This window comes from Asparagus officinalis, chromosome 4 (genome assembly GCF_001876935.1).
Source record: "Asparagus officinalis chromosome 4, Aspof.V1, whole genome shotgun sequence".
Lineage (NCBI taxonomy): Eukaryota > Viridiplantae > Streptophyta > Magnoliopsida > Asparagales > Asparagaceae > Asparagus > Asparagus officinalis.
Genome location: NC_033797.1, coordinates 59,662,924 through 59,689,828, shown reverse-complemented (window position 1 = coordinate 59,689,828; position 26,905 = coordinate 59,662,924).

Below are 26,905 nucleotides of genomic sequence, written 5' to 3'. Positions count from 1 at the left end.
ACGAGGCGAATCCTTAGTGCTACTGTGAGAGGCTCATCCAAACAGTACTCGCTGACTGTCAATGTATAAGAACGGCGAAACCTTCGGCGTTCGAGAGGCTCTCTCGACAGCCTTCCCGACCGAGACCCTCTCGTCAAATGCGTCGTCACCAAAAAGGACGCGCCGCCGAAGATTGAGAACTCTCATCCGCTACAATCAACATGACGGATAAAGGCAAGGCCATCTTTTCTGGTTCTCACGATTCGGACTCTTTCCTGGGACCTAATCCTCCGTTCGCCCAACGTGAGCGAGACGGTATATACCGACGCACTCGTAGTCGCACGGGGGTGAGCATTGGGTTTGATTATTCGACCTTAACACCTCACTCCGACGGTGAGAACGAGGTTCACTTGGCGACAGCCACGTCCCAGACATCGTACTCAAGTCAGGACACACTAGAAAGGGTACACATGGCTGAACTCACCCATGAACAGGCGGTGACCTAAAAGCTCGAAGAACAACAGGCAACCATTGACTCTTTGAGAGAGATGTTGGAGCAGCTTCTGAACAAAAAAGAAGAAGAAGAAAAGAACCCAACGTATCTTACCCCGGCGAACAGAGGATAAGGAGTGGGTACCTCCCCATCATCCAGCGACCAAAACGGAAGATAATATCGATCCACCATCTGATTTCTCTTCCAAGACATCGCTAGGGTCGTCGCATACTGGGGGTAGCACCCGTGACAAGTGGTTCGACGAGTTCCAAAATCAGCTCAACACGCTAAAGCTTCAGCAGAACATGAATAAGCTAGGGGTGGTCCGCCCCTATCCTGTCGAGTGGGATACAGTCCCCTACCCGGCGAAGTTCAAGCCTATTAGCTTGGTGTAATTCGATGGTAAGGGCTCACCCTCGCAACACATTTATTACTTTATGGCGCAGACCGGGTTCCTTACGGGGAACGATGCTATTCTCACCCGGTTATTCATAGGCACCCTCAAGGGGGTGGCCTTTGAATGGTTCCGCAAGTTAGAACCTGGCTCTATCAAGTCATGGGCCGATGCCGAAAGACTCTTCTTGGCCCGCTTCTTCGATGACGACACAGAGGTGTCGATGGCCACCCTCCTCGCTAAAAAGCAATGAAAGTCGGAGTCGGTCAACGACTTGGTGAAGAGGTTCAGGAACCGATCGGTCCACTGTCGGGATCAAGTTTCCGAATCAATACTGATCGAGATGTGCCGCAATAATCTCTCGATCCATATTCTATCCAAGGTTGGCGCGGTGGAAACCCGGACCTGGAAAGAACTTGTTCGCCAAGGCGAGCAGGTGAAAAATATGATCAAGAGGTTGGAGACCGAAGAGCCGTAGCCCAAGAAGGGAGCTGCGGAACCGGCCGTGCCAAAGAATCCCCCTCGAACAAGAGGAAAAGAGATCATGGCCATCGACTCCATCCCGGCACAAAAAACTGCTCAAAGGCCGAAGCCCAGACAATTCGAGCAACGTCCCCCGCGGTAATACGACTTCAAAGAAGATCAGGTGGTGGCGACATTCGATACTCTGCTCAAGAGCGGTCTAATTAAATTGCCAGAAGCCGCGAAGCCTGAGGAGGCGAACAAAACCAACGACCCGAGTTATTGTGCCTATCACAGATTCCTTGGCCACCACACGTCTAAGTGTTACATCCTCAATGATAAGCTCCAAGCCCTCTACGATACGGGAGTCCTAAAGAAGGAGAAGGTTCAAAAGCAAGTGACCACGAACATGGTCACCTTGAGCTTTGGGACGGGTCTCCCGGAGGTTCAGACTCCAGTAGGGATAATCCCTATCCCCAAGGCAATCCTGAAGGTCACTAATGACGATCCTCACAATCAAAGAGGAAAATGGTTAGTACCGTAGATTTTGCCCTCAGGTCAGGTGATGTGGGTCCATCTGGACCTCCTCAATGACGAGCAATGGACTACAAAGCCTTCAAAAAAGGCTAAGGGAAAACCTTGTAATGTCGTCTCCGCTATCCTGGGTGGAGATAAGACAATAATGGCCACCCCCACCGACTCTGAAGAGGAAACCACTGTCCTCGCCACAAGAGCAGGGAAGAAATTCGCGAAAGAGTATCCCACGAGGGCGGAAAACCCGGCAGGACCTCCCATGAGGCCTGCCGTGACACCCCCTCCAGAGCCAGACAGGCCAAGCTCAAGCTGTCAACCTTTCCGATTCAATGTACTCGCGCAGCTGAAGAGCATCCCCGCACGCATTACCATGTACGACCTCCTACGGCTATCTAGGCCTACCCGGGAAGCCCTACAAGAGGCGTTGGCCGACTCGGAGGCCTTCTCCACCCACTTCTCGAGGTGCGACGTGTTGCCAAACCTCCGAGAGATGGGTCTCGTGCATCACTTTCACTCCTGAGGACATGCTCATCAAGAACACGTCTCATGACCGGCAATTGTACTTCACGGGGTACGTCGGTTCGTCGAAAGTGGATCGAATTCAGGTCGACCCGAGCTCTGCATTGTGCATTGTCCCCCTGAAATTGATCAAACACCCGGGGATACCGTCAAAGCGTCTGTCCACGACTATCTTTGGTTTTAATGCCACAGGGACTCGGCCACTCGGCAAGATCCGCCTAAAATGTCGAATAGGCGACATGAAGACTGAGGTGACCTGCTATGTTATCAACGCTGAGCCATCCTACAATGTGCTCCTGGGGCGTCCGTGGATCCACGACAACCGAATAGTCCCGTCCACGTTACACCAATGCCTGAAGTATGTGAATGATTACGAGCAAGTGAAGACGGTAGTGGCCAACAAATAACCCTTCAAGGGTGTCGAAAACTAGTTCACAGACTCTCTGCTATACCAAGACCACGATGAGCCACCAGTCGAAGAACTAGAGAGCGGCAACGAGGCAGATAGCAAACCTGAGTACGACGATGTCCTAATCTTGAACGACTTCGAGTCAATTGTAATCGGTTATGAGAGTCACAATAAAACCAACGTTGTTCAGGCGGAGGAGATTATCATGAATGAGAAGTCCAACTTTGCTTATTTATTGTCTTGCTCCACATCCGAGGATGATGCGCCTAATAACCTAGGGTCAAAACTCCATAGCGATCCCTCCCTGCACTTGCCCGTATGCTCATCATATGTTGCGAAGGCCCAGCCGATCGAGTCGTCGCAAGCTGTACTTGTCGTTCCAGTCCAGAATAACTATCAAGAAGACATTATCTTTGGGCGTATTGACCGCCCATTGCGCACGATGTGGGACGAATCCGAAGACGAGGACCCCGCGCCTCAGTTTTCACAATACAGTCAAGTCGCAAAACGCATGATGAGTGACATGGGGTATGACTTTACTCGTTTAGAAGGCCTGAATTACGGTCGACGGCGCAAGACAGTCATTCGACCCGCTTACGTACCTAAAGGCAAACCCTCAAATTACTTCAACAAGACTCGGAGAGGTTTGGGCTACTCCTCTTCCTCATCGGATCTATTCTGTTATGTCAACGAGGATTCCGACTATGCGCGTTCGGGGGACCAATCGTCGACGACCTTAGCATGGGACTCCGATGTCAGCGTAAGGGACCTCTTCCACAACCTTACGGTCAACATGGCTACAGTCGATCCCACCAAAATGGCTGAGGATGAACAAGTCCTGCTTTACGACGAGACATGGGATCACCACGTTAACGCTCCGTGGAATAGCCGCTTCGAGCAACGTGAACCATCGACCGAAGACGAAATCCTCCAGGTGAACATGGGTGATGAGGCGAACCCCAAACCCATATTCATCAGCAGTAGTCTACCACCTCAGGAAAAAGAAGATCTCATTACCCTCATACGAGAGTACATCGACGTCTTCGCATGGAACTACAAGGACATGCCCGGCCTCGAACCGCGGGTCACTATGCATCGCCTCAACATCGGCCCAGACGCCAAACCAGTCAAGCAACAGCAAAGGCGATTCCGTCCGCAAATCATGGAGGTAATTGAGGCCGAAGTGAAGAAGATGATCGAATCCGGCTTCATCAGAGAGGAACAACACCCCAACTGGGTAGCCAATATTGTTCCAGTCCTAAAGAAAAACGGTAAGATCCGCATCTGCATTGACTTCAGGGATCTCAACGCCGCATGCCCTAAGGACGAGTTCCCTTTGCCCATCACGGATGTCATCATTGATAACACGTGTGGATTCGAGCGGATGTCCTTCATGGATGGTTTCTCAGGGTACAATCAAATCAAAATGCACCCTGAAGACGAGAAACATACTTCATTCAGGAGTCATTCGAAAGTTTCCGCATCGAGCACGTGCTCCGTTCCAAGAACACGCATGCGGACGCCCTCACATCCTTGGCGGCTAACTTGGCCCAGCCATTAGGAACGACCCAATGGGTCACAGTGGCGAGCCGAAGGCTCTTTCGACTAAAAGACGTGCCAGAAGCGAATGCCACCCATCAAATCTCGGATCAACCCGACCTGAAAGACTGGCGTCTCCCAATTATCGATTACGTCCTATACGGTATGTTACCCAAAGACGCAAGGGAGCGTGAGTCCATCCGACGACGTGCCTCAAGGTTCTACTACGACTCGACCACTAAGACGTTATATCGGAGGTCGTACGACGGCTTGTTACTTCGATGTCTTTCAAAGGTAGAAGTGCAGGAGGCTCTACGCGAAGCCCATGACGGCACTTGCGGGGCTCACCAGCCTGGACCCAAACTTTGGGATCGCTTGCAAAGGATAGGCTACTTTTGGTCTGCGATGGTCAGCGACGCAATATCCACGCTAATTACATGCATCAACCTCTCGAAGACCTACACCCGACGAAGGCGTCATGGCCCTTTGAAGCATGGAGGATGGATATAATCGGGCCAATATCCCCGCCGTCAGTGAAAGGCCATCGCTTTATCCTCACGATCACCGACTACTTCTCTAAGTGGGCCGAAGCCGTCCCTTTAAGAGAAGTCAAGACCAATGATGTGATCAAGTTCATCAAATACCATGTCATATACCAATATGGCGTACCTCGGTGTATCATCCATGACAACGGCACACAGTTCATTAGTTATGCATTCACCAGGTTTTGTGACAAATTCCGAATATAGAACCTCTCCTCCAAAGCCTATAACCCTTCGGTGAACGGCATGGCTGAGGCCTTCAACAAAATAATTGTTAAGATCTTGACCAAGCTAGTTTCCCATAGCAAGCGCGATTGGAATGAAAAGCTGGGTGAGAGTTTATGGGCATATCGCACAACGGTTCGCACACCGACTGGCAACACCCCTTACTCATTGGTGTATGGCTGTGAGGCCGTGTTACCATTAGAGATTCAAATTCTGTCCATCCGCGTCGCCTTGGCAACGGGAATGACGACTGAGGATAATCATCAACGACGCCTCGCATCACTCGAAGCGTTGGATGAAAGACGACTGGAAGCTCAACAACACATTGAGTTCTATCAAGCCCGAATGACCAAGGCTTTCGACAAGAAAGTCAAGCGTCGCTCCTTTAAGGAGGGGGAATTAGTACTAACCGTTCGTAGACCAATGATTCTCACCTCCAAGAAGAAAGACAAATTTTAACCCAAATGGGAGGGACCATTCGTGGTAAAGACAGTCTATTCGAATGGAGCCTACCGCCTTATCAAGCCAAACGGCGACAAGATCATGATGCCCATCAATGGCAAATACTTGAAGAAGTACTACCATTAGTTCTCCTTCAAACTCCCACGAGTGCATGAGTCTAAACTGGTCCTCATTACCCTCCAACTGGTACACGGGCTAAACTGTTCCTACTTTATATACTTCGACGGGCTATATGAGATGCTACTAACGGCGCTCTTAAGGCGTGACCTAGGTCGCTAATTGGTCCAACTTCCTTACAGTCGGGACCAGGGTAATTCTGTCATGTTAATTATTACCTCTGACAAAACCGACTTACTAGTCCTCTTTAATAGGATAGTAGGTCCACAGAGTTGCTCAAATCGCAACAAACCCCCACGGTCATGTTAACACCAAACCTCTGACAAAATCAATTTACCAATCCTCTCCAATAGGATGGTGAGCCACCAAAGTCGCTCACATCGCGACAGACAATTCTGTTATGTTAACTGTCACCTCTAACCAAATCAACTTATCAATCCCTCCCAATGGGATGATAAGTCCTCATAGTTGCTCCAATCGTAGCAAAACTCCATCAGGTTAACGATCACCTCTGATGGCCGACGCCGTTATTCCTACGAGTAACACAGCCTAAGTAATAACCTACCATGCGACGTGTTATTACTTCGGTCAATAGTCACACTCCTACGTCCCTGAACTACTTGACCTATTCCGGATACCCTAACATTCCCTTAGGATAACCGATGGGTAGTAGTCTACCACGCGACGGCTCCTACAACAATCGATCGTCACATTCCGACATCCCTGAATGATTCGATTATCATCCGTGTCGTTGCCCACCCGCACAGTGACAATTATCGAGGGCGGCTCGACAGACGATATGTTCCACTGTTCCCCTAAACAACAACTCACCAAATGGCAAGTCAAAGATAGGTTCTTCAGTTGGTCGTGAGCGACTGCTCTTTGTTTCGACCTAAGTGTTACCCTCGCGGTTCTACTTGGGCTGCAACGTGAAAGTTGGAGTTAACCCGACCCCACGCCGTGAACAGCCAAGAGCAGAGAAGGAACCTAACGACTAAATCCAAAACAGATTAGTCGAAGACATGCCATGTTGCTAGAGATGACGTGAGTAGCTCAACTCAAGCGCCAAACAGCGCAGGCGAATCTAACATGAAGACAAAACACGGGTCAAGTACGTAGCAACACCAGAAAATAGAAAAAAAAAACTATGCATGCAAAACAGAGGATAAACAAAACAAAAGGCCATTACGGGCCAAAATTACATGCATAAAGTTATGATGCAGCCGACATCAACCAAGTTACAAAAAAAGGAAAGAGGTGCTTAAACAAAATGGGCATTAGAGGAGCTTCAGCAGACTGAAGGCAGCGATCTTGGTCTTAACCGCCGTGAGATCCGCCGCACGCTTGGCCTTCGCCCTCTCCTATTGCTTCTGCTGTAGCCTGGCAAAAGCGGCATCGCCATCTTCTTCCTCCTGGCGAAGGAGTTGAAGTGTGTAGGCTGTCTAAAAATCACAATGGATAGCTGATCCAAATAAGTTCCGACAAAGAAAGTTACAATCAAACGACTTCCTAATCACCGTATCTGCAACTCTGTAACCACTATAAACACGGCCTCATCTCTGAGATGATTGATCTTGATGGCTGCGATAACAGCATGACTAATATTATATTAGCAACTATTAGAGATGCTGATGAGCAGTGTAATGATTTTAGAAATAAAAGGTTAGACTTAGTTGGTGAGTTGCTTGGTAGAGAGCTGTGGGCAAATATTCGTCTAAAAATCACTATGGATGATTAATTCCTATCAAGTTCCAACAATGGAAGCTACAATCAAATAGTTTTCGTGCCGACAAACGAAAGCTGCAAATGGAGGACTTTTCACATAGATCGAGAAGAGTTACAATTCAACGACACTTCAGACAACTGATAAAAACTCTATTCAGCAGTCTTCACAATCTACAGTGAAAGTTACAATCTGACGACTTTCACACCCCACAACAGCTAAAGCTAGGATTACTGAACAACGGTCCTTGCAACGCTCTGTAGGAGAGGTTACAAATTAATTAACCTCTTCTAAAACGCGGAAGTCATCCCCGCATCATAATTTTGGAAATGCAGGCGACCCCCGCGTTTCCAAGCTATAACAAGCCAAACGTGAGCGACCCTCGCGTTCGGCGTTCGGGAGGTTCAGCCAACACCGACCCCCGCGTTTCCAAGCGGCAACAAGCCAAAACGCGACCGACTCTCGTGTTCATTGGTGTTTAGCCAACACCCAACCTCGCGTCTCAATTCTAAGAGGCGACGTTGGGTTCTGAACGCCAGATTGGGCGTTTGACTCGTTCAAATACGAGTCGAACGGTTTCAGAACTGTTTTCCCACGATCTGAGGAAATCACGCCCACTTAGGAGCGGATTTAGAGGGCAGTTATAACCTCTTATCCACCTATAAAAACTCAACAAACTCAACTGAGTTAAGGGCTGGCTTTTTGGTACGGAGAAGCAGCAAATTAGTTCTTCAGGATCTCAACTGCACAGAGAGGCAGGAGAGAGACAAAAAATCCTTGGAGATAGGATTTTTGAATCAAATCTAGAAGATCAAAACCGAAAGGATTCTTCAACAACAGAATATCTGCTTGGTCATTAACCGAATTTTTGGTTCTAACAACTCTATTCACAGAGTTCTAACTCGTTCAGAGTTCTTAAACTCATTCAGAGTTACCCATCAAACTTTCCACAGAAGTTCATCGTTCCCACGAGATAAAAAACGGTCGGATCGTCAACAGAGAGCAAATTCGACGCGAACAATCGAAGGAGACACTCTATCGCTACCTTGAAGAACCCAGTTTTAAACAAAGGGGAGAACCAAATTCGTTCTCCTCTCTTTTGTAATCAAATTGTAACCGGAATCAAAGAAATACAAGTCAATTTTCTTTTATTCTCTTCATTGTAATTTTTCTAACATACAAAAGATGGCGACTCCGCTGGGGACAAGCTTTTCAGATGAAGAAGTGGTGGCGCAGTCCGACGTCCATCTCATGAGAACGACTGTAGAAACTCTCGTCGTGGAGTTTGATCAAGCAAAGTATGAGGAAGCCTTATCCTCTGGATCGCTTAGCCCCAAGGCTAATCGCGATGTCCGCAAAATCTCCAAGGAGATCAGTTCTGTTGTTGAAACGCCGAAGAAAGCCCTTTCCTTCGGCCAGGAACTTAAACTAGCTCTGCTGGTTGAAGAGCCCACATCCGCGTCAGCACGACGTGCTTCAGGCCATAAACGGCCTATAGAGGAGACGAGCTCCATGAACGTCAATGACGCTGCTGCTAAGGCTTTGAAACAAGCCAAGAAGAACGCCGCTTACAGACGAAGAAGATCTATACGACGAGCACACTTGCGTGATAGCCGAATGTTGGCCCAACGCGAAGATCGCGTTTCTGAAATTTTACCCGAGCCTAGCGTTCCCAAAACAGAACGTTCGCTTCGTGGCAATGAGCGCGACTACGAGCCTCGACTGATACAGCTAAAACGCGACCCTGAGTGGCGCGTTGTTCCTGCAAAACGCAGCCCTCAGAAGGAAGCTGCCAAAACTAAACGTGGCCCTCACGTGCGCGTTCAAACAGAACGTGACTCTCACGAGTCTGTTCCGCCAACTAAACGCGACCCTCAGGGGCGCGTTCAACCAAAACATGACCCTTAGGGGTCAGTTTCATCATTTAAATGTAGGCCTCGGCCTAATGTTTATAAATCCCAACGCGACCCTTGCATTATTCTTCAAGAACGCGATCTTCAAGAGGTCCGCCAGGTTCAGAAAAGTCAGCGTGGTTTCAAAATCCACGTTCGACAAGAACCAATTTCATCCACCCAAGGGCAGGGGGTTCCATCTCCGCCTTCACGCCCGGGGAAAATTTCCTTGCAAGTTCCTGATTTGCGGGAATTATTGTCAAGAGGAAAACCAGTGTAGCAAGCAGCTCACTCATGCCAATGTGAGAGGCTTATATCTGCAGTCCTGTCAGAATGCCATTGTTGCGCATCCACACCTCGACAGTCTGTGTTTGATAGGTTGACGAACGTCGTTAGGCCTGCCAAACGACAACATCGATACAGAAAGAAACAGCTGAGGCGGAATACCCTCAGGTCACTATCAATATGATTGGCCAAGGAAAACCCTCGCATTCCGATTCTGACAAGTTGCAAAGAAGTCATTCCCCAACTGTTAGGGAAATTTGTGACCAGTTCGAAGGAGTATATCGGAATACTCGGACTCGGACAGGAGCTATTCGCCCGGTTAACTATCAAAAATTAGCCAAAGGCATTACAACAAGTGATGAACATTCGGCAATAGCCGAATCTCAATCTTCAAGCTCTGTCGGAGCACAAGAGGTTTTTGCTTACATGGCTGGAAACCCCGAGGACATAGCCAAAAGAGTGGACAAACATCATGTCATGCTCCAGGCGCAACAGGAGACACTTCTCCAATTAAAGGATATGTTGGCCCAGCTTCTCGCTGAAAAAGGCCAAAAACCTGAGTCTTCCCGGAAGACAACGTCAAAGGGAAAGCAAAAAGCACACGAACATTCAGATCGTGAGACTCACAATCTGGAATCCTCTTCTGAAGGTGAGAAGGAGATGGAGAAAGAGCTGCATCCTCAGTCCACTAAAGTGGATGAACTAGAGGCTCGCCTCAATGCAATTGCCAACAAAAGTGAGCTTCGCGAAGAAGGAGTAGTGCAGCCTTACCCTGCTGAGTGGGATACAGCTCCCTACCCACCGAAATTTAAAGCCCCTACTTTGCAACCGTTCGATGGCACATGATCGCCGAATCAGCATATTTACTACTTCAAATCCCAAACTGGAGATGCGGTAGCAAACGATGCTATTTTGACTCAACTATTCATCGGTACCCTCAAGAGTGTCTCTTTCGAATGGTTCATGAAGCTGCCTACCGGATCTATCCAGAAATGAGTAGACCTGGAAAGGCTATTCTTGGCCAGGTTCTTCGAGGACGACACAGAGGTCTCAGTCCCGACTTTTCTCGCCACTAAGCAAAAGAAAGGAGAGTCCATCAAGACTTATGTTGAGAGATTCTGCAGCATGGCACTACGATGCCCGTCAGGTATGACCACATCAACTTTGGTTGAAACTTGTAGGCACAACTTACAGACCCAGCTCCTTGCTCAGATGGGAGTAGCGGAGTGTCGCTCCTGGAGACAACTCGTTTCACAAGGAGAACAAGCTGAAGAGATAGTGGCGCGAGTTAAAGCTGAAGAAGAGCCCCAACCCAAGCCGCAGCAACAACGTAATCAGCAAAACGCCCAGTGGTCTAAGGGAAAGGAGACTTTAGCAGCTGACTACGCGCGAGTACCACCACCTACCAAGCAAGGCAAGGCGCCAAATCAACAAAGAGCGCCCAAGCAGTACTCGTTTAAAGAGGAGCATGTAGATACCTTATTCCAATTGCTTCGAAAGAACAACAAGCTGCAGTTGCCTGAAGTCAGGAAGTCGGATGAAGCAGGGAAGGTGGATGACCCCAACTATTGTCATTATCACATATTCCTTGGACATCCTACCAGAAAATGCTATGTCTTCAAAGACATTTTGCAGAATTTGGTAAATGCTAATGTGCTCACTTTGAAACCCGAGCAGAAGACCGTATCTACCAATATGATAGCGGTCCAATTCGGTGACTTCCCCCCAGTAGTAACTGCGAATGGCGTTGTTCCCATTCATAAGGGAGAAATGCACCTAAAGAATGCTGACTTGCATAGTCAGAAAGACAGGGGGTTGGTACCCCTCACTACCTCAAAAGGAGAAATCATGTGGGTCTACCCTGATCTACTAAGAGATCAACAATGGACGAATACCTCGTCCAAAAAGAAGGGAGGCAAGACTAAGTCTTCCAACATGATTAGCCCCTCCATTACTGAAAATGATGACCACCTCAAACCTCTTACTGATTCAGAAGAAGAGAGGATTACCCTGGCAGCATACCCAGGAGACAACCCTGGCACTCGGTCAGGAAAAGTTTATTTGAGGGATTACAGCCAAAACCCTCAAGAAGTTGAGGAACAGCCCCAAGACGCTGGGGGTTCTGTCCCGAAAAAGTCGGTTGATAAGGGAAAACAAAAGGAACTTCAGTTCAACAAAAATCTCTACCAGGAATACGGGGAGACGAGCACTCCCTTCCAATTCAATGTCATGGCGCAGTTGGCCAACATACCGGCCAGGATTACTCTATATGAGCTCCTGAGGTTGTCCAAAACCACCAAAGAAGCTCTTATCGAAGCTTTAAAGAACACGGAGAGCTTCATCACCCAGGTCACTCCAATTTCCGAAGCTTCGGAAGAACAAACTTGTCTGTAATGTCTGCAAGCGGCAAGAAGTTTACCCTGCATATCGTTCACACAGGAAGACATGTAGGTTAAGCACAAGCATGACAGACCTCTATACTATACAGGGTATATTGGATCCTCTGAAATCAGTCGTGTTCAAGTAGACCCAGGCTCAACGCTCAGCATCATGCCTTATAGGGTCATGCATGTCTTAGGGATTCCTATGCACCGACTGAACACCACCCAGACTACCATCTTCGGGTTCAACGCTAATAGCACTCGGTCCCTGGGAAAGATCAAGCTCAGATGCCAAATTGGAGATCTCAAGTCCGAAGTGACTTGTTACATCATAGATGCAGACACGTCCTACAATCTTTTGCTAGGACGACCATGGATACATGCAAACCGTATTGTCCCATCTACTCTGTATCAGGTCATGAAATATGCCAACGACGAGGGGAAAGTCTGAACCTTGATTGTGGAAAAATATCCCTTCTGAGGCGTGGAAAATTTCCACACCGACTCCGTCTTCTATCTGGAGTCCCAGGAAAAAGAAGATGTGAACAGCGGTAACGAAGCTGATGTTGAACCAGATCCTGATGAAGATTGTCCGTGGGAATTAAACTTTGATGTAATGGGTCAGGATAAGAGGAACAATAATGTACCGAGCGAGGGCGAGTGGTGCATTAATGAAGATTTTATTTTGGCATACTTGTCTGATGTCTCCTCTAAAAATAAACAAATAGAGAATGATCTTAATACAGGTACCAACCCATGGCACGTACTGTACACAGAGGCATCGCTCACCTTGCCAATCCAGTCATCCTTCGCTTCAGATGAAGAAGTAGAAGATGCACAGAAGGCTTTCTTCAAAGTCCCGTCCAAAAGGAAAGGGCAGAAGCCAATCTGTTTTGGTAAAGTCAAACCCGAACAACTCAAACGAGTAAGTTCAGAGGAAGATGACGGAGTTCCCCAATTCCATTACCATGAACCCAATTCTATACACTTAATGAAATGAATGGGGTATAACTTTAATGAGAAATAAGGTTTGAACTTCGGAAAAGGAAGACGAACACCGATCCGAATGTCTCTCACTCCTGAAGGAAAACCTCCGGATTACTATCAAAAAACCGGAAGGGGCGTGGGTTACGTCACAACTCCCCCTGCCTCGGAAAATGAAATTAGTAATTTCCTGCGTCAGAACCATTCGTCCGGAACATCTTCTTGGGAATCTGACATCAGTATCGGACCCTTCTTTAAAAATCTAACTGTAAACATGGTGTCAACTGGTCATCTGGATGAAGACGCAAGGGGTGATGAAGAATTAATCGAATCAACTACTGATCCTTGGATCAAACGCCTCAACATCTTGTGGGATATGTGCTTCGAACATCGCGAACCACCCACTGAAGATAAAGTGATCCAGGTCAACATGGGAGATGAATCTAATCCCAAGCCTATCTTTATAGCCGAAGACCTATCATCATCCGAAAAATAGGACCTTATATCTCTTATCCGAGAATATATAGATGTCTTCGCTTGGAATTATGAAGATATGCCTAGTCTTGACCCGAAGGTCGCCATGCACCGTCTCAACATCGATCCGGATGCAAAACCCGTTAAACAACAACAACGCAGGTTTCGTCCAGAGATCATGGAATCAATTGAGTCAGAAGTTAAAAAGCTCATAGACTCAGGTTTCGTTAGGGAAGAGCAACATCCGGACTGGGTGGCCAACATTGTCCCAGTGACCAAGAAAAATGGTAAGGTCCGTATATGCATCGACTTTCGCGACCTTAACGCAGCCTGTCCAAAAGATGAGTTCCCACTTCCTATCACAGATGTTATGATCGATAACACCTGCAGATATGAAAGTATGTCTTTTATGGACGGATTCTCCGGATACAATCAGATAAAGATGCACCCGGAAGACGAGAAACACACTGCTTTTAGAACACCACTGGGGGTGTATTGTTACACAGTGATGCCCTTCGGCCTGAAAAACGCAGGTGCAACTTATCAACGTGCAATGAACACGATCTTTCACGAACACCTACGGAAAAAGATCGAGTGCTACATTGATGATATAGTAGTAAAAAGCCAACATAAGGGTGATCATCTTACAGATCTGAAGACAATGTTCGAGATCATGCGAGCACATCAGCTGAAGATGAACCCGACAAAATCGTTCCTCGGAGTATCAAGCGGAAAATTCCTGGGATTTATTGTTACCTCCAAGGGAATTTCTCTTGATCCAGAGAAAGTGCGTGCCATCCAAGATATGCCACCTCCGAAGAATCTCAAAGAGCTCAGAGGTTTGCAAGGCAGACTGGCTACATTCAAAGATTCATATCAAATCTTTCAGGGCCTTGCCAACCTTTCTCTAAGCTCATGAAGAAAGGAGTATCCTTTATTTGGGATGCAGAGTGTCAAAAAGCATTCGAGGAGATTAAGAGATATCTCACGCAACCGCCAGTTCTCGTAGCCCCGATATTAGGAAAACCATTCATGTTATATGTGAGGGCCATGGACGATTCTTTTAGGGCTTTGTTAGACCAGAACAACGATCAAGGTCAAGAGCAAGCCATCTATTACCTGAGCAGGACTATGATGGGAGCCGAACACCGGTATAATCTGGTCGAAAAAGAATGTCTCGCCTTGGTATTCACAATTCAAAAGATGTGATATTACCTAGTTGGGCAAACCATTCAGGTCATCTCTAAGGTGAATTCCTTGAGAGTTCTGATGACGAAACCATCATCTCTAAATTGTCGGCTTGTAAAATGGGCCATTCTCTTGTCGCAATACGACATGCAGTTCATGCCTCAAAAGGCGGTCAAGGGTCAAGTACTGGCAGACTTCTTAGCCGATCACCCAGTATCGGGAACATCTAAGTTATATAAAGAATTACCTGACGAAGTCGCTGAAGCTTGCGCTATTCAAGAAGCTACACAAGTGTGGAAGTTATTTTTCGACGGTGCATCTAGAGCAAACCCTCATGGAGTAATCATCGCAGGAGTAGGAGTAGTGTTAATCTCTCCAAACGGTCATGTAATCCCGAGAGGATTTTCCTTAATCGAACCTTGCACCAATAATGTAGCCGAGTATAATGCTCTGCTACTAGGAATGCAATTTGCTGAAGAACTTAATATTCAGCACCTCGAGGCTTACGGTGACTCTCAGCTCATTGTTAATCAAGTTCGAGGGGAATATGAAGTACGTCATGAGGATTTGATCCCGTATTACTTCGCAGTGCTAAAGCAAGCTCAAAAGTTCGAAGGTTTCTTTATCGAATATGTACCACGAGCTCAAAATGCGTATGCAGATGCTTTAGCCTCCTTGGCAACTTCGTTAGCATTGCCACCGGAGGCTGAAACAATGATTCCAGTCGCGGGACGCAAACTATACTTTTTCAAGATTCCTATGGAGGAAAATTCAGACAAGACAATGACAGGGGAAGTCTGTATAACCTCTATGGAGTTCGAATCTAGGGATTGGAGATTCCCATATATCGATTACGTCCTGTACGAAATTCTACCCTATGACCCTAAGGAAGCGGCCTCTATCAAACGAAAGGCCCTTTGATTCTACTATGATGCAGTCTCTCAAGTCCTGTATCGTAAGTCATATGATGGAGTTTTGGTTCGATGCCTCTCTCGGAAGGAAGCAAGAGAGGCCCTCAAAGAAGCTCACGATGGAATGTGTGGAGCTCATCAGCCCGGAGCTAAATTAGGAGATCGCCTACGACGAATCGGCTATTATTGGCCAAAGATGTTCTCAGATGCAGTTGACTACGCTAAACATTGTCACGCATGCCAAATTCATGGGGACTTCATACACCAAGCACCGGGGAACTTACACCCCACATCGGCGTCCTGGCCCTTCGAAATGTGGGGTATGGATATCGTGGGACCAATTTCCCCTCCGACATCCAAGAGACACCGGTTCATTCTAGCTGTGACCGACTATTTCTCCAAATGGGTGGAAGCAATCCCATTGAAAGAAGTCAAGACTTCAAGTGTAATCAAGTTTATCAAGCATCATGTCATCTATCGTTTTGGAGTCCCGAGGCGAATAGTGCATGACAACGGAACACAATTCGTCAGCTTTGGGTTCCAGAGATTTTGTGATAGATTCAGAATCCAAAGTGTCGCATCTACGGCATATTATCCGCCAGCGAATGGTCTTGCAGAGGCTTTCAACAAAACCATAGTGAAGCTTCTTAAAAAGTTTATTTCCAAGAGCCGGCGCGATTGGGATGAAAGACTCGGTGAATGTCTGTGGGCTTACCGCACGACGGTGAGGACCCCTACAAGAGCTACACCATTCTCTTTGGTATACGGCTGCGAGGCTGTGTTGCCATTGGAAATCCAGATCTCCTCTCTGAGAGTTGCTATTATGACTAGACTAACAGAAGAGGAAAAGCATCAATGACGACTGCAAAAACTTGAAGCCTTAGACGACAAACGACTTCAAGCTCGGCAACAGATTGAGCTGTATCAAGCCCGTATTTCCAAAGCCTACAACAAAATGGTCAAGGAACAGATTTTCAAGAAAGGCGACTTAGTTTTGGCCAACAGACGACCCATGGTGATGATGCACAAAACCAAAGGAAAGTTCAATCCCAAATGGGAAGGGTCCTTCGTAATAGAATCAGTCTATTCGAATGGAGCTTATCTCCTCATTGATAAAAAAGGAGACAGACTCATGATGCCAATCAATGGGAAGTTCCTTAAGAGATATTTCCCGTAAATCATGTAGCCCCCTAAACCCCAGCTAAATCAGGCTGGGGGTTGCCTATTTATAGTGTAATTCTATCTTGTATTTCGTCATGTTAACACTACACCTCTGACGATTGAAATTTTCTGGAATTATTCTAAATAATAAATGAAGAGAATTTCGATAGCATTTGCATTATTTCTCGTTGTCCTGAATCAGATTTCAACAAAAGAGATGATGAAAGCTAAAATAATATCATTTTCATTCAATATTGTTAATTGGAATACAAGATAAAGACAATCAAAATGAAAATGATACAAACTTATTCTCCCCGTTAAAATCAATTCAAATCCTAAGCGTTGGGGCCCATCAGCCTAAAAGACTTGAGCTTAGACTTCAAAGCCAATATCTTCTCCTCACGAGCCTTTTTGACTTCCTCTGTTATCTTGCTCTTGAGTTCCTCTTCATTTGCTGTTGCTTTTGCAATCTCTCTCCTAATCTTATCAGCAGCAATAAGTTCATCGCAATAGCCATTGAGAAGTTCGTCGGAGTAAGTAAATAACCCTTTTAGAACTTCCACGTCATCGGCTAACTGGGCGTTTATCTGTGGTGGCTCAACACCAGCACGAGTAAGTTCTACTGCAGTATCCCGGAGGCCCACAGCAAAATTGCCCAGGTCCACTTGTACTTGGAGATGTTCCCCACGTAGGCTGGCAACACGAGATTCTGTCTCGGACAGACTCTTCTGAAGAGCCTCTTGGCGCTTTACTTGCAAAGTTCTGGCTTGAGACAAAGCTTGATCCACTTCTGGCCCTATGTCGTCGCGCTGCAACATCGAAAGGAATTCCAATTCATATTCCAGAATAATGATGCTTTCGCGACAATTCTCGGTCCATATTGCATTCCCCTGGCCCTTAATCTTAGCAAGACACTCTAGCAGATGGGGTTGAAAAACCTTGAAACTCACGTCCCCGAGACTAACGACGTCGATAGTCATTTGCATCCAATGCTCCAATTGTGTGATGAGCTCCCTCAAAGTTTCTGAGCTTGGGGGTGGGGCAGTCGGATAAATAAAACAATTCGCGTAATCAGTGCTAGTAAAGGTGTGCGCAACTTTAGATGGTAACTTTTCGATCATATTTGGCACTGAACCTGAGGTAGTCGGTTCATGCTCATCTGTTGTCATTTCAAAATCGGAAGGAGTAGCTTGAGGCGCGACAGCCTCTTTGTTCTCGGGAAGTCCAACAGATGCAGACTTCATCGCGTCCCCCATCAATTTAGCCCTCTTGGAATTCTTGGCGGCGACAGGCTTTCTCTTGCAAGTTCTCCTGTCATATTCGCCTTCTTCTGCCACAGTAAGGGCCTTCTTACCCGATCTCAAAGAACGAAGTTCAGGAGTAGGGGTCTCTATAGGAATTCCCTCAGCCACCTTATCTTCAGGAGAATCCGCAGTTGGCAACCCTTCTTCAGTCCCTGCATGAACCTCTTCCCCAGAAGGCTCAATGGTAGGCAACTCCTGTGAGGCTTCAACTGTTCCGGCCGCCTCTTGTTCACGGGAAAGATACTCCTCTATTCCTGGTAAACGACTCTTGGTAGAACGACTTCTCGATTTATACAATTCCCGAATCTCGCTTATGCATGAAGTATGAATATCATATTCTGGGATTCGAGAAACTTCATCAAACCAGTCGCGAAAGTCCACAACGGTAAAGCAGCCAGGCGGTGAATTGGGTAAGGTAAAGTGTGCATGAGTCCCTCCGGCAGAGAAGAGAACCACGCACGAGCCCCTTCGTACAAATTCTCGATTTGGGCCAATGCCAGATTGGGATTACCGACATAAAGTTGATCATATCCGAATTGTCTGGCGAATCTAGAAGGTGTGTAAGGCTCAATGATAAACTTCTCCCTCAAGCGGTACACCAGATAGCCTAATCTGATCATGAGAAGCCATCTGAAAGTGCCCTCCTCTAATGAAGACGAACCCTCAAAAAGAATATCTGAAAAGCTAGCATTCTCTTCATCAGCTCCGTCAAAATTAGGAGCACAACAGAAAATTTTATAATTGTCTCCCCGAGACAAAAGCTGTCGAGCCATGACTATATAAGAATTAGTCCACGTGGCCGACTCTAACCTCTATACAAAGGGAACATAAGCATCATCGTCCTCAGATACTCCTGTCATCAATGAAGGGCAATGCAATACGAACCAGGCCATCAAGTACGTATACGGCATTGGTACACGTGGTGGAGAAGCCTTCTTAACTTTCTTCCCAGCAACCTTAACGCCCGGGGCTCCGAGAAGTTCGGAGGTCAACGTCCGTAAGCCGCTTTGCATGCAGCTTACCATAGTAGTGAGAAGACTCACAGGTCTCCCATGCGCTAGCAAAACAGCTGGGTACATAACCTCAGCTAATATTGCCTCTACTGGTTTTGACGGTACTACGCACCGTTTCAACCAAATCATGAAGAAGCCTGCAAGAAGAGCCGTGTCAGAAATAGGAACTGTGGCTTGGTGGTGGAAACTCTCAAAGTCAACACTAGCCTCAAAGCCATCCTCTGCAAGCTCTGTCTTTTAAGTAGCGCTGGAAGCTTTAATTCGGGTTTTAGCATCCTTAAGAGAAATGGCTGCAACACGAGAAACGGCTATGTCTTTCCGGTTCAAGTTCTGAAAGAGGTATTCCCCCCACACGGTATGCATAATCCCCCCTCCGCGCATTCCGATGACTTGAGCACATATATGGAAGTGGCACATCAGCTCCTAGAAAGTAGAATAGACTTCTGGATGCGCCGCCCTCAACAGGGAAAGCTCCTCGGTGGTAGGGATGAATTCTTCGTATGGCGTTTTACCCAACGGCAACCCCGATACCGCTTGCATCTCGTGTAGAGCAAAACCCACTTCCCCTATGGGTGTGAAGAATGTGCAGTTGTTCGGGTTATATTTCTTTAATATAGCGAAGAAATTGTGATGGCTTTGCACAGCCCCCCGTCGAGTAGATAACATGGGAATTGTGAGACCTGATTGAGCGAGTGACTCCTTAAGCTCCTCAAGAACGAAGTCAACCATACGGGTCCACCAGCCTTCTTCTCCGGAACAAACCCATCCTGGGGACCTGAATATTTGGGTAGAGAATTCACCCTGAGCTGCAATGAACTGACGAATGAAGACATTCGCTGGATGCGGCATCTCCGAAACGAGATCCTTCTTCTCGAATAAGCCGGGTCTCAACCCCTTGAGTTGTCCCCCGATTTGGGTAAGAGTTCGCTGACCAGATCCAAGTGACACATTCTCTTTCTCCTTGACTATGTCAAAAGTCAAACCCCGGCGACAGCTCACATTCAAAAAGTGGGAGATCGAATACATCCTCTTCATGTTGGGGAGGAATAAGAAGCGATTATCAACTCTCCGCAGCAACTTTGAGTCCTCTACATGTATAAGATGGTCATCGATTGCTATACGATCTCCGAATATGAATGCTGGTTTGGGAAACTGAGCACGACCGATAGGAGTCTCCATGTCTAAGTCAGTGATTAAAATTCTGAGAGTAGAGCATCGGGGAAATTTAATCATATCCGTTCTCTCCGAAACAGGAAAAGTGCACAGCGCAATTCTGCCCTGAAGACTGAAGGCTTCATTTACGTCAGGACCGCCGATATATCCAAAATGCTGCTCTTGTGAAAGGGGCACGTTAGGGAAAAGCACTGCACAATCAAAAAAGCATAGTTTAGCAGCTAGAAGCAAACTATTGACATAGAGACAAAGTCTGAAACATAGAAAGTTAAAGTCTCGGGTCAAAGTCTCAAACGCGATGGTTGAGCCTCACGTCAGAAATCTCAAACGCGAGAGTCGGACCCCGTGTTGAAGAGACTCAAATGCGAGAGTCGAGACCCACATGGAATCCCAACTCCGCGTTTTCATCAGACAGAAACGAGTCATCTTCCTCGTTATCAAGAACCCATCTAGGGTTTTCAAAGAACTTGCCAAGACAAGTTATGTCGGTTAACACTTACCACGACAGGGAGGCCCCTACAACAGTGACGGTGACGGCGATGATCCTGCAGGAACAAGAACAGCGCCGGCGTCCTCAGCCGATGATGTTTCGGAAGTCGTTCCAACGACTTTCTTGGGACCAGAACCCACTCTTCGCGATGCCATCGACATGATCGGTCAGAGGAATCGTCGTTGATCAAAGGAGACGAAGTTCGTTGGAGATTTCGTCGAGACTAAATGAGAGTTCTCATTCTTGGAAATAGCCAAAAGTGGAAAGAGTCGAATGACTCTTGACATGACCACTCATGTCTATTTATAATAGCCATCAAGCTGTTAAGATGGTTCGGGATTCTAAGAGAATCCTAACCATTTTATATTTTAAAACGTAAATCTTTTACGTTTTTAGATAAAGTCAGTTAAGACTTTAGTCTCAACACGAAGTTCACATCCGCGTTCAAACGCTAGGCTCAGACCAGCATAATGAAGGTTCTTAACCTCGTGTTCCGTACCTCAAACGCAAGAGTCACCTTAGCGTTGCAACTTTTCCAAATGAAGAATCTACCCTTGATACTTATCCTCTAAGTTCATGGATTCTTTCAACAAAGCGTTTTTAAAATTCCGTATCTCCTTAACTCATTGTAGGCGTCAAAAAATACTGAGAGATATCCAAACACAGCTCAAAAGGAAGTCATCCAAAATATCAAAAAGAACACAAGTATAGACTGTCTCGCACGCGAGACAGACTTGACTGTCTCGCCGTGCGAGACAGTCTTTACTGTCTCGCGGGCGAGACAGACTTTTACTGTCTCGCCCATGCGAGACAGTCTTTATTGTCTCGCCGTGCGAGACGGAATTTACTGTCTCGCACGTGAGACAGCTCTCAGAGGGTCAAAACTACTTTGCATAACCGCCAACATGTGGCCACTAACTGTTCAAGAACGTGGGAAACGTCGTGGGCGAGAATCACGTTGATAACTACCAAAATAACGGAGTTTGAAACGTGGGAAGGCAGTTACTGCGAAAACTACCAGGAATATTCCTTTTCCGAGACAGTGTTTACTGTCTCGCGGGCCGAGACAGCAAACACTGTCTCGGCAGCCGAGACAGCAAATGTTGTCTCGCGAGCTTGTTTTCCGCCAACTATTCCTAGGGGTTATAAATACCCCCCGAAGGCCATTTTCAAGGGGGGGCTGATCATTTTGAGCACTTCAGAGCAGACAGAGCAGAGTTCTTGAGCTTCCGGCAATCCTTTGAGATTCGAGCTTTGACTTGATCTTAAGAAGAACGACTATCTTACTTTGATAAGATATCGTTTCAAATTCTCACTTCGATAAGCGAAGGAAGAATCATTAAACCCCTCACGATTCAATCAGAATCTGTGATTCAAATTCTCACTTCGATAAGCGAAGGAAGAATCATTAAACCCCTCACGATTCAATCAGAATCTGTGATTCGGTGGTCCACGGGCTAATGCACCCCCGGCACAGGCAAAGATCTCACGCAAGCAGCGATCCAAACAACGATCCTGCGTTTGTTTCTAAAAAGTTGTAATTTTCATTTTGTTGTGTAAAAGAGATCTTATAAAAATACTATTTCTTTGAATTTGTTGTAATCGACCGAAGATATAATAAATTCCACAGCGATAGCAACTTTTGCCGCAAACAAACTGGCGACCACAGTGGGAGCCAACAGTCTCACTGCCGAGACCGTCGTGTCGCAGCCGATCAAGATTCCAGTTGAATTTGTGGTCGAATACGAATTCGACCAAACCGAATTCGACCAAACCAAATTTGAGGAATATCTCTCATCATCTTCTGCAAGATATTCATTGTCTCGCAAGTACAAGAGGATCTCACCATTGAAGAAGACTTACATGCCAAAGAAAGCACAAAATGAAGACTCTCGCCTGATTGTTGCTGATGATTCTACTCACAACATCTCTGCTCGCGATGACTCTTATCTAGTTAAAGAGTCATCGAATCAAAGCCCACCGGTGCTGACGAAGAGAGCTCGTCAGACACAGCGCCAGCGCCGTGCTCGACAATTAGCTAAGGCTTTGGAACAAACCGACGGAGTTCGTTATTATGCGGACTTAGAGTCGAGGAAATAACAAGTGGTTTGTTCAACGCAACGACAAACTACTCACGTTTCTGCACAACTCACGACGGAGGAATAGACTATTGTCAAGAGGGCTCGTTCGACCCTCAAAGAACGTATACAAAAACATTGTGCAAACGCTGCTCATGCTCGTGCTCTCTTACAACAAAGACGAGAAAAGAAGAGAGAAATGGTGGCCAAAGAACCGCCAAAACTCTGCAAAGTTTGGATTCCAAAGTCTAGAGTTAGACAAAATCAGCATTCAGAGCCCATTAAGATTCCATGCCCACAAGGGGGTGGTTCTAAATGTGTGACTCCCGACATAACCTTGGATCGTTCAAAGACAATAATAAGTTGTCCTGAGAATATCAACAAGGTTTTACATCCTCAGAAGAAAACATGTTATCAAAAGACATCGTTACACCTGAGGGGTCATACCAACAGACGATAAGATTTTCCAGCAATCATACCGATGAATCATACTATCAAACTGGAGGTATGAACAAAACTCGAAAGAGAACTGTCCGGGAAATGAGCTCTCATTATTCCTGTGCGCGACTCATTAGAGCAATGCTATCAGAATGTGACTGTTTCAAACGAGGAGTCATCCCGCAAAGAGTCTCGGTATTCCATAGTCTTTTCACCGAAATGTCGAAACCTAAGCCGAGACATTTCTGCAAGAGAAGATCAGCTGTCCAAGATGATGAATTCCCTGAAGTCACCATCAACGTGGCTGATAAAGGAAAATCTAAATGGCATTCAAGTGAATCAAATCCTGACTTTTCCCCGAGAGGAAAAGTCAATTCAAGAATTGCTAAACGGATGTCCCGACTCCAATTAGGAGCCATCAGACGTAGGGATTACAAGAGAATGCAAGAAGGAATGTCCTCGGAGGGTGAACTCTCGGACACTTGTTCTGCGATCGCTTCGGATGATACTATATCTAGCACAGGACAAACCAGAGAAGTACTCACGATCACCTCTGATCAATTTGCTCAAATGCTTCAAGAAGCTCTAACGAAGTAACGTGAAGAAATTAGAGCTGAGATAAAAACAGAGATGGAGTTAGCTATCCAATAAATGAGGGAATTGCTAACTCAACGGTCTCAACTTCTTGAGTCCAGTCAGCGAGCTGAATCCAGCCGCCGCACTCAAAATATTGCAGATGATAGTGATCCGGAAGTGGAAGAAGTCATCTTTGTTGATGCACCTCCCAGTAGCAATAACGCTGGGGGTGGTTTAACGCATCCTCCCAATAATGATATTGGGGATGGTTCCATGGCACCTCTTACGGGGGATGATCTAACTCATTCTCCTCAACGTCCTTCGAATGAAGTCATAGACGATAAAAATAAAATGAAAGATCTTGAAAGCAAAATCAACGCTTTGATGACAGCTCAGGAAGTAAAGAAGACGGGTATCCCGTGTCCCTATCCAAGAGAATGGGATTCAATACCATACCCGACAAAATTCAATCTGATTAACTTTACACCGTTTGAGGGGAAGAGCTCGCCTATTTAGCACTTGATTTATTTCAAGTCTTATTTGGGCATGATCTCTGGAAACGAGGCTTTAATGGTCCGGTCATTCGTTGGCACCCTTTGTGGGCCCGCCTTCGATTGGTACCGATGTCTCAAGCCAGAGAGCATCAATTGCTGGGATGACATGAAAAGTTTATTCCTCAGCAACTTCTTCGATGATGATACCGAAGTTTCAATCGGAACCCTTTTAGATGAGAAGCAAAAAGACGGAGAGTCAGTTGACAATTTTGTCAAGCGCTTCCGTGGCAAAGCAATGAATTGCAGAGATCCTATTACAGAGGAGTTCATCCTGCAAACATGCCACAATAACCTCTCCATCGATGTCCTGGAAGCTCTGTGGGTCGTACCATCCACCACTTGGAAAGAGTTAAAACTGCGTGGTGAACAAGCTGAACACTTTCTTAAAAGAAAGAAAGCTGAGAGAAGCCGACCGATGACATCTGCAATCACTGGGAACACGACTCCCGATCCGAGGTTTCAAAAGGAGTATTCTTTCGAAGATGAGGAAGCTCCAGCCATCTTGAAATACCTCCTCGCTAATGACAAAATCGAGCTACCACCTATTAAAGATCAGGAGGGAGCTAAGAGGATTACGGATCCAAATTATTGTGCGTACCACAGAAGGGTTCTTCATCCCACTGAGATTTGCTTCGGACTCAAAAACAAAATCCAAGCCTTAATCGACTCTGGCGTCATAACGGCGAAACAAGCCAAGTAAAGATGACTCTAACTCCATTTGGTGCACGAGTATAAACTGTTTCCCATCACTCCAAAGAGTATACGAGTACAAACTGTTCCTCGATACTCCAATAGGTACATGAGTCTAAACTGTTTCCCACTCTTGGCGAGAAGTTCATGGAGAATTTTTACATGTAATATTCTTAAGGATAACCCGGTCATTTTAGACCCAGTTGCGCGAAGGAAGCTGGGGGTAGATGGTTCATGTAACGGGAAGTTCTCGGAAGAATGCTATATGTAATTTTCTTAGGGATAACCCGATCATTACAAACAAAGTGATAAACACTACATCTCCATGGTAATTTCCGAATACTCTTTTGCTGGGATGAGATTCGATCATTTCTTTAGATCAATCTTCCCTCACAAAACTCATATTTGGTCAAACCTTTAAATAGTTAGGGTCGACTCAAAGCCAAAATCCCCTCTCGATTCGTTCTATGAACGAGAGGTCCACAAACTAAACGATCAAACCTTTCTACAATTTGGATCGTCTCAAAACTCTCACTTGGTCAAACCTTACTCAGTTAGGACCACAACCAAAATCTCCTTTCGATTCATTTTACGAACAAAAGGTCCACTTTTGAACTGAATAACCAAATCTTTTGACAGTTAAGATTATTCAAACCAGTCTAGATTCTCTAAGTGGAGATCCCACTTTGAGTTTCTTTTGTACCAGAAGATAGAATATAAAATTCTCTCTCTCCAATTCCGGGTTTATCTCTACCAACAAACAAGAGACCAGGAGATAGAATATAAAATTCTTCCTCTCCAATTCTGGGTTTATCTCTACCAACAAATAAGAGACCAGGAGATAGAATATAAAATTCTTCCTCTCTGATTTTGGATTTATCTCTACCAATAAACAAGAGACCAGGAGATAGAATATAAAATTCTCCCTCTCCAATTCTGGGTTTATCTCTACCAACAAACAAGAGACCAGGAGATAGAATATAAAATTCTCTCTCTCCAATTCCGGGTTTATCTCTACCAACAAACAAGAGACCAGGAAATAGAATATAAAATTCTTCCTCCCAATTCCGGGTTTATCTCTACCAACAAACAAGAGACCAGGAAATAGAATATAAAATTCTTCCTCTCCATCACTGGGTTCATCTCTACCAACAAAAAAGAGATCATATTACTCCAAAGAGTATACGAGTATAAACTGTTCCTCGATACTCCAATAGGTACACGAGTCTAAACTGTTTCCCTACCATCAACAGGAAGTTTCTGGAGAATATCACTCAAAATATTCTTAAGAATAACCTGGCTACCTCCCAACGGGTATATGAGGTTAAACTATTTCCCGAGAACTCCAAAAAATATATATATACATGAGTATAAACTGTGTTCCTATGAAGACTGATACAGTGATTAACAATGCGATATTAATTTGATGACAAAAGCTGAATTCACAAGTACAAATTCCAGCTTCAATTCAAGATCTCGACGACGGTCAAGCGATGAACGCCATGCCGAAAGGACCTTAGCTATTCTACAAAGCACTGAATAGACTGAGAGACAAAGAGATCAAGTGTTGATGCCATCTACAGATTCTTCTATACGATCTACCCAACCAAGCATTGAAAGGATCATAAGTAAGACCTATCTTATCCAAAGCATCCCAGAACTCTTCTATAAAAGATTGAGTCTGGAATACTTTGGAGGGGGTATCTGTAGGCGTCAAAAAATGCTGAGAGATATCCAACACAGCTCAAAAGGAAGTCATTCAAAATGTTAAAAAGAACATAAGTATAGACTGTCTCGCACGCGAGACAGACTTGACTGTCTTGCCGTGCGAGACAGTCTTTACTGTCTCGCGGGCGAGACAGACTTTTACTGTCTCGCCCACGCGAGACAGTCTTTACTGTCTCACGGGCGAGAT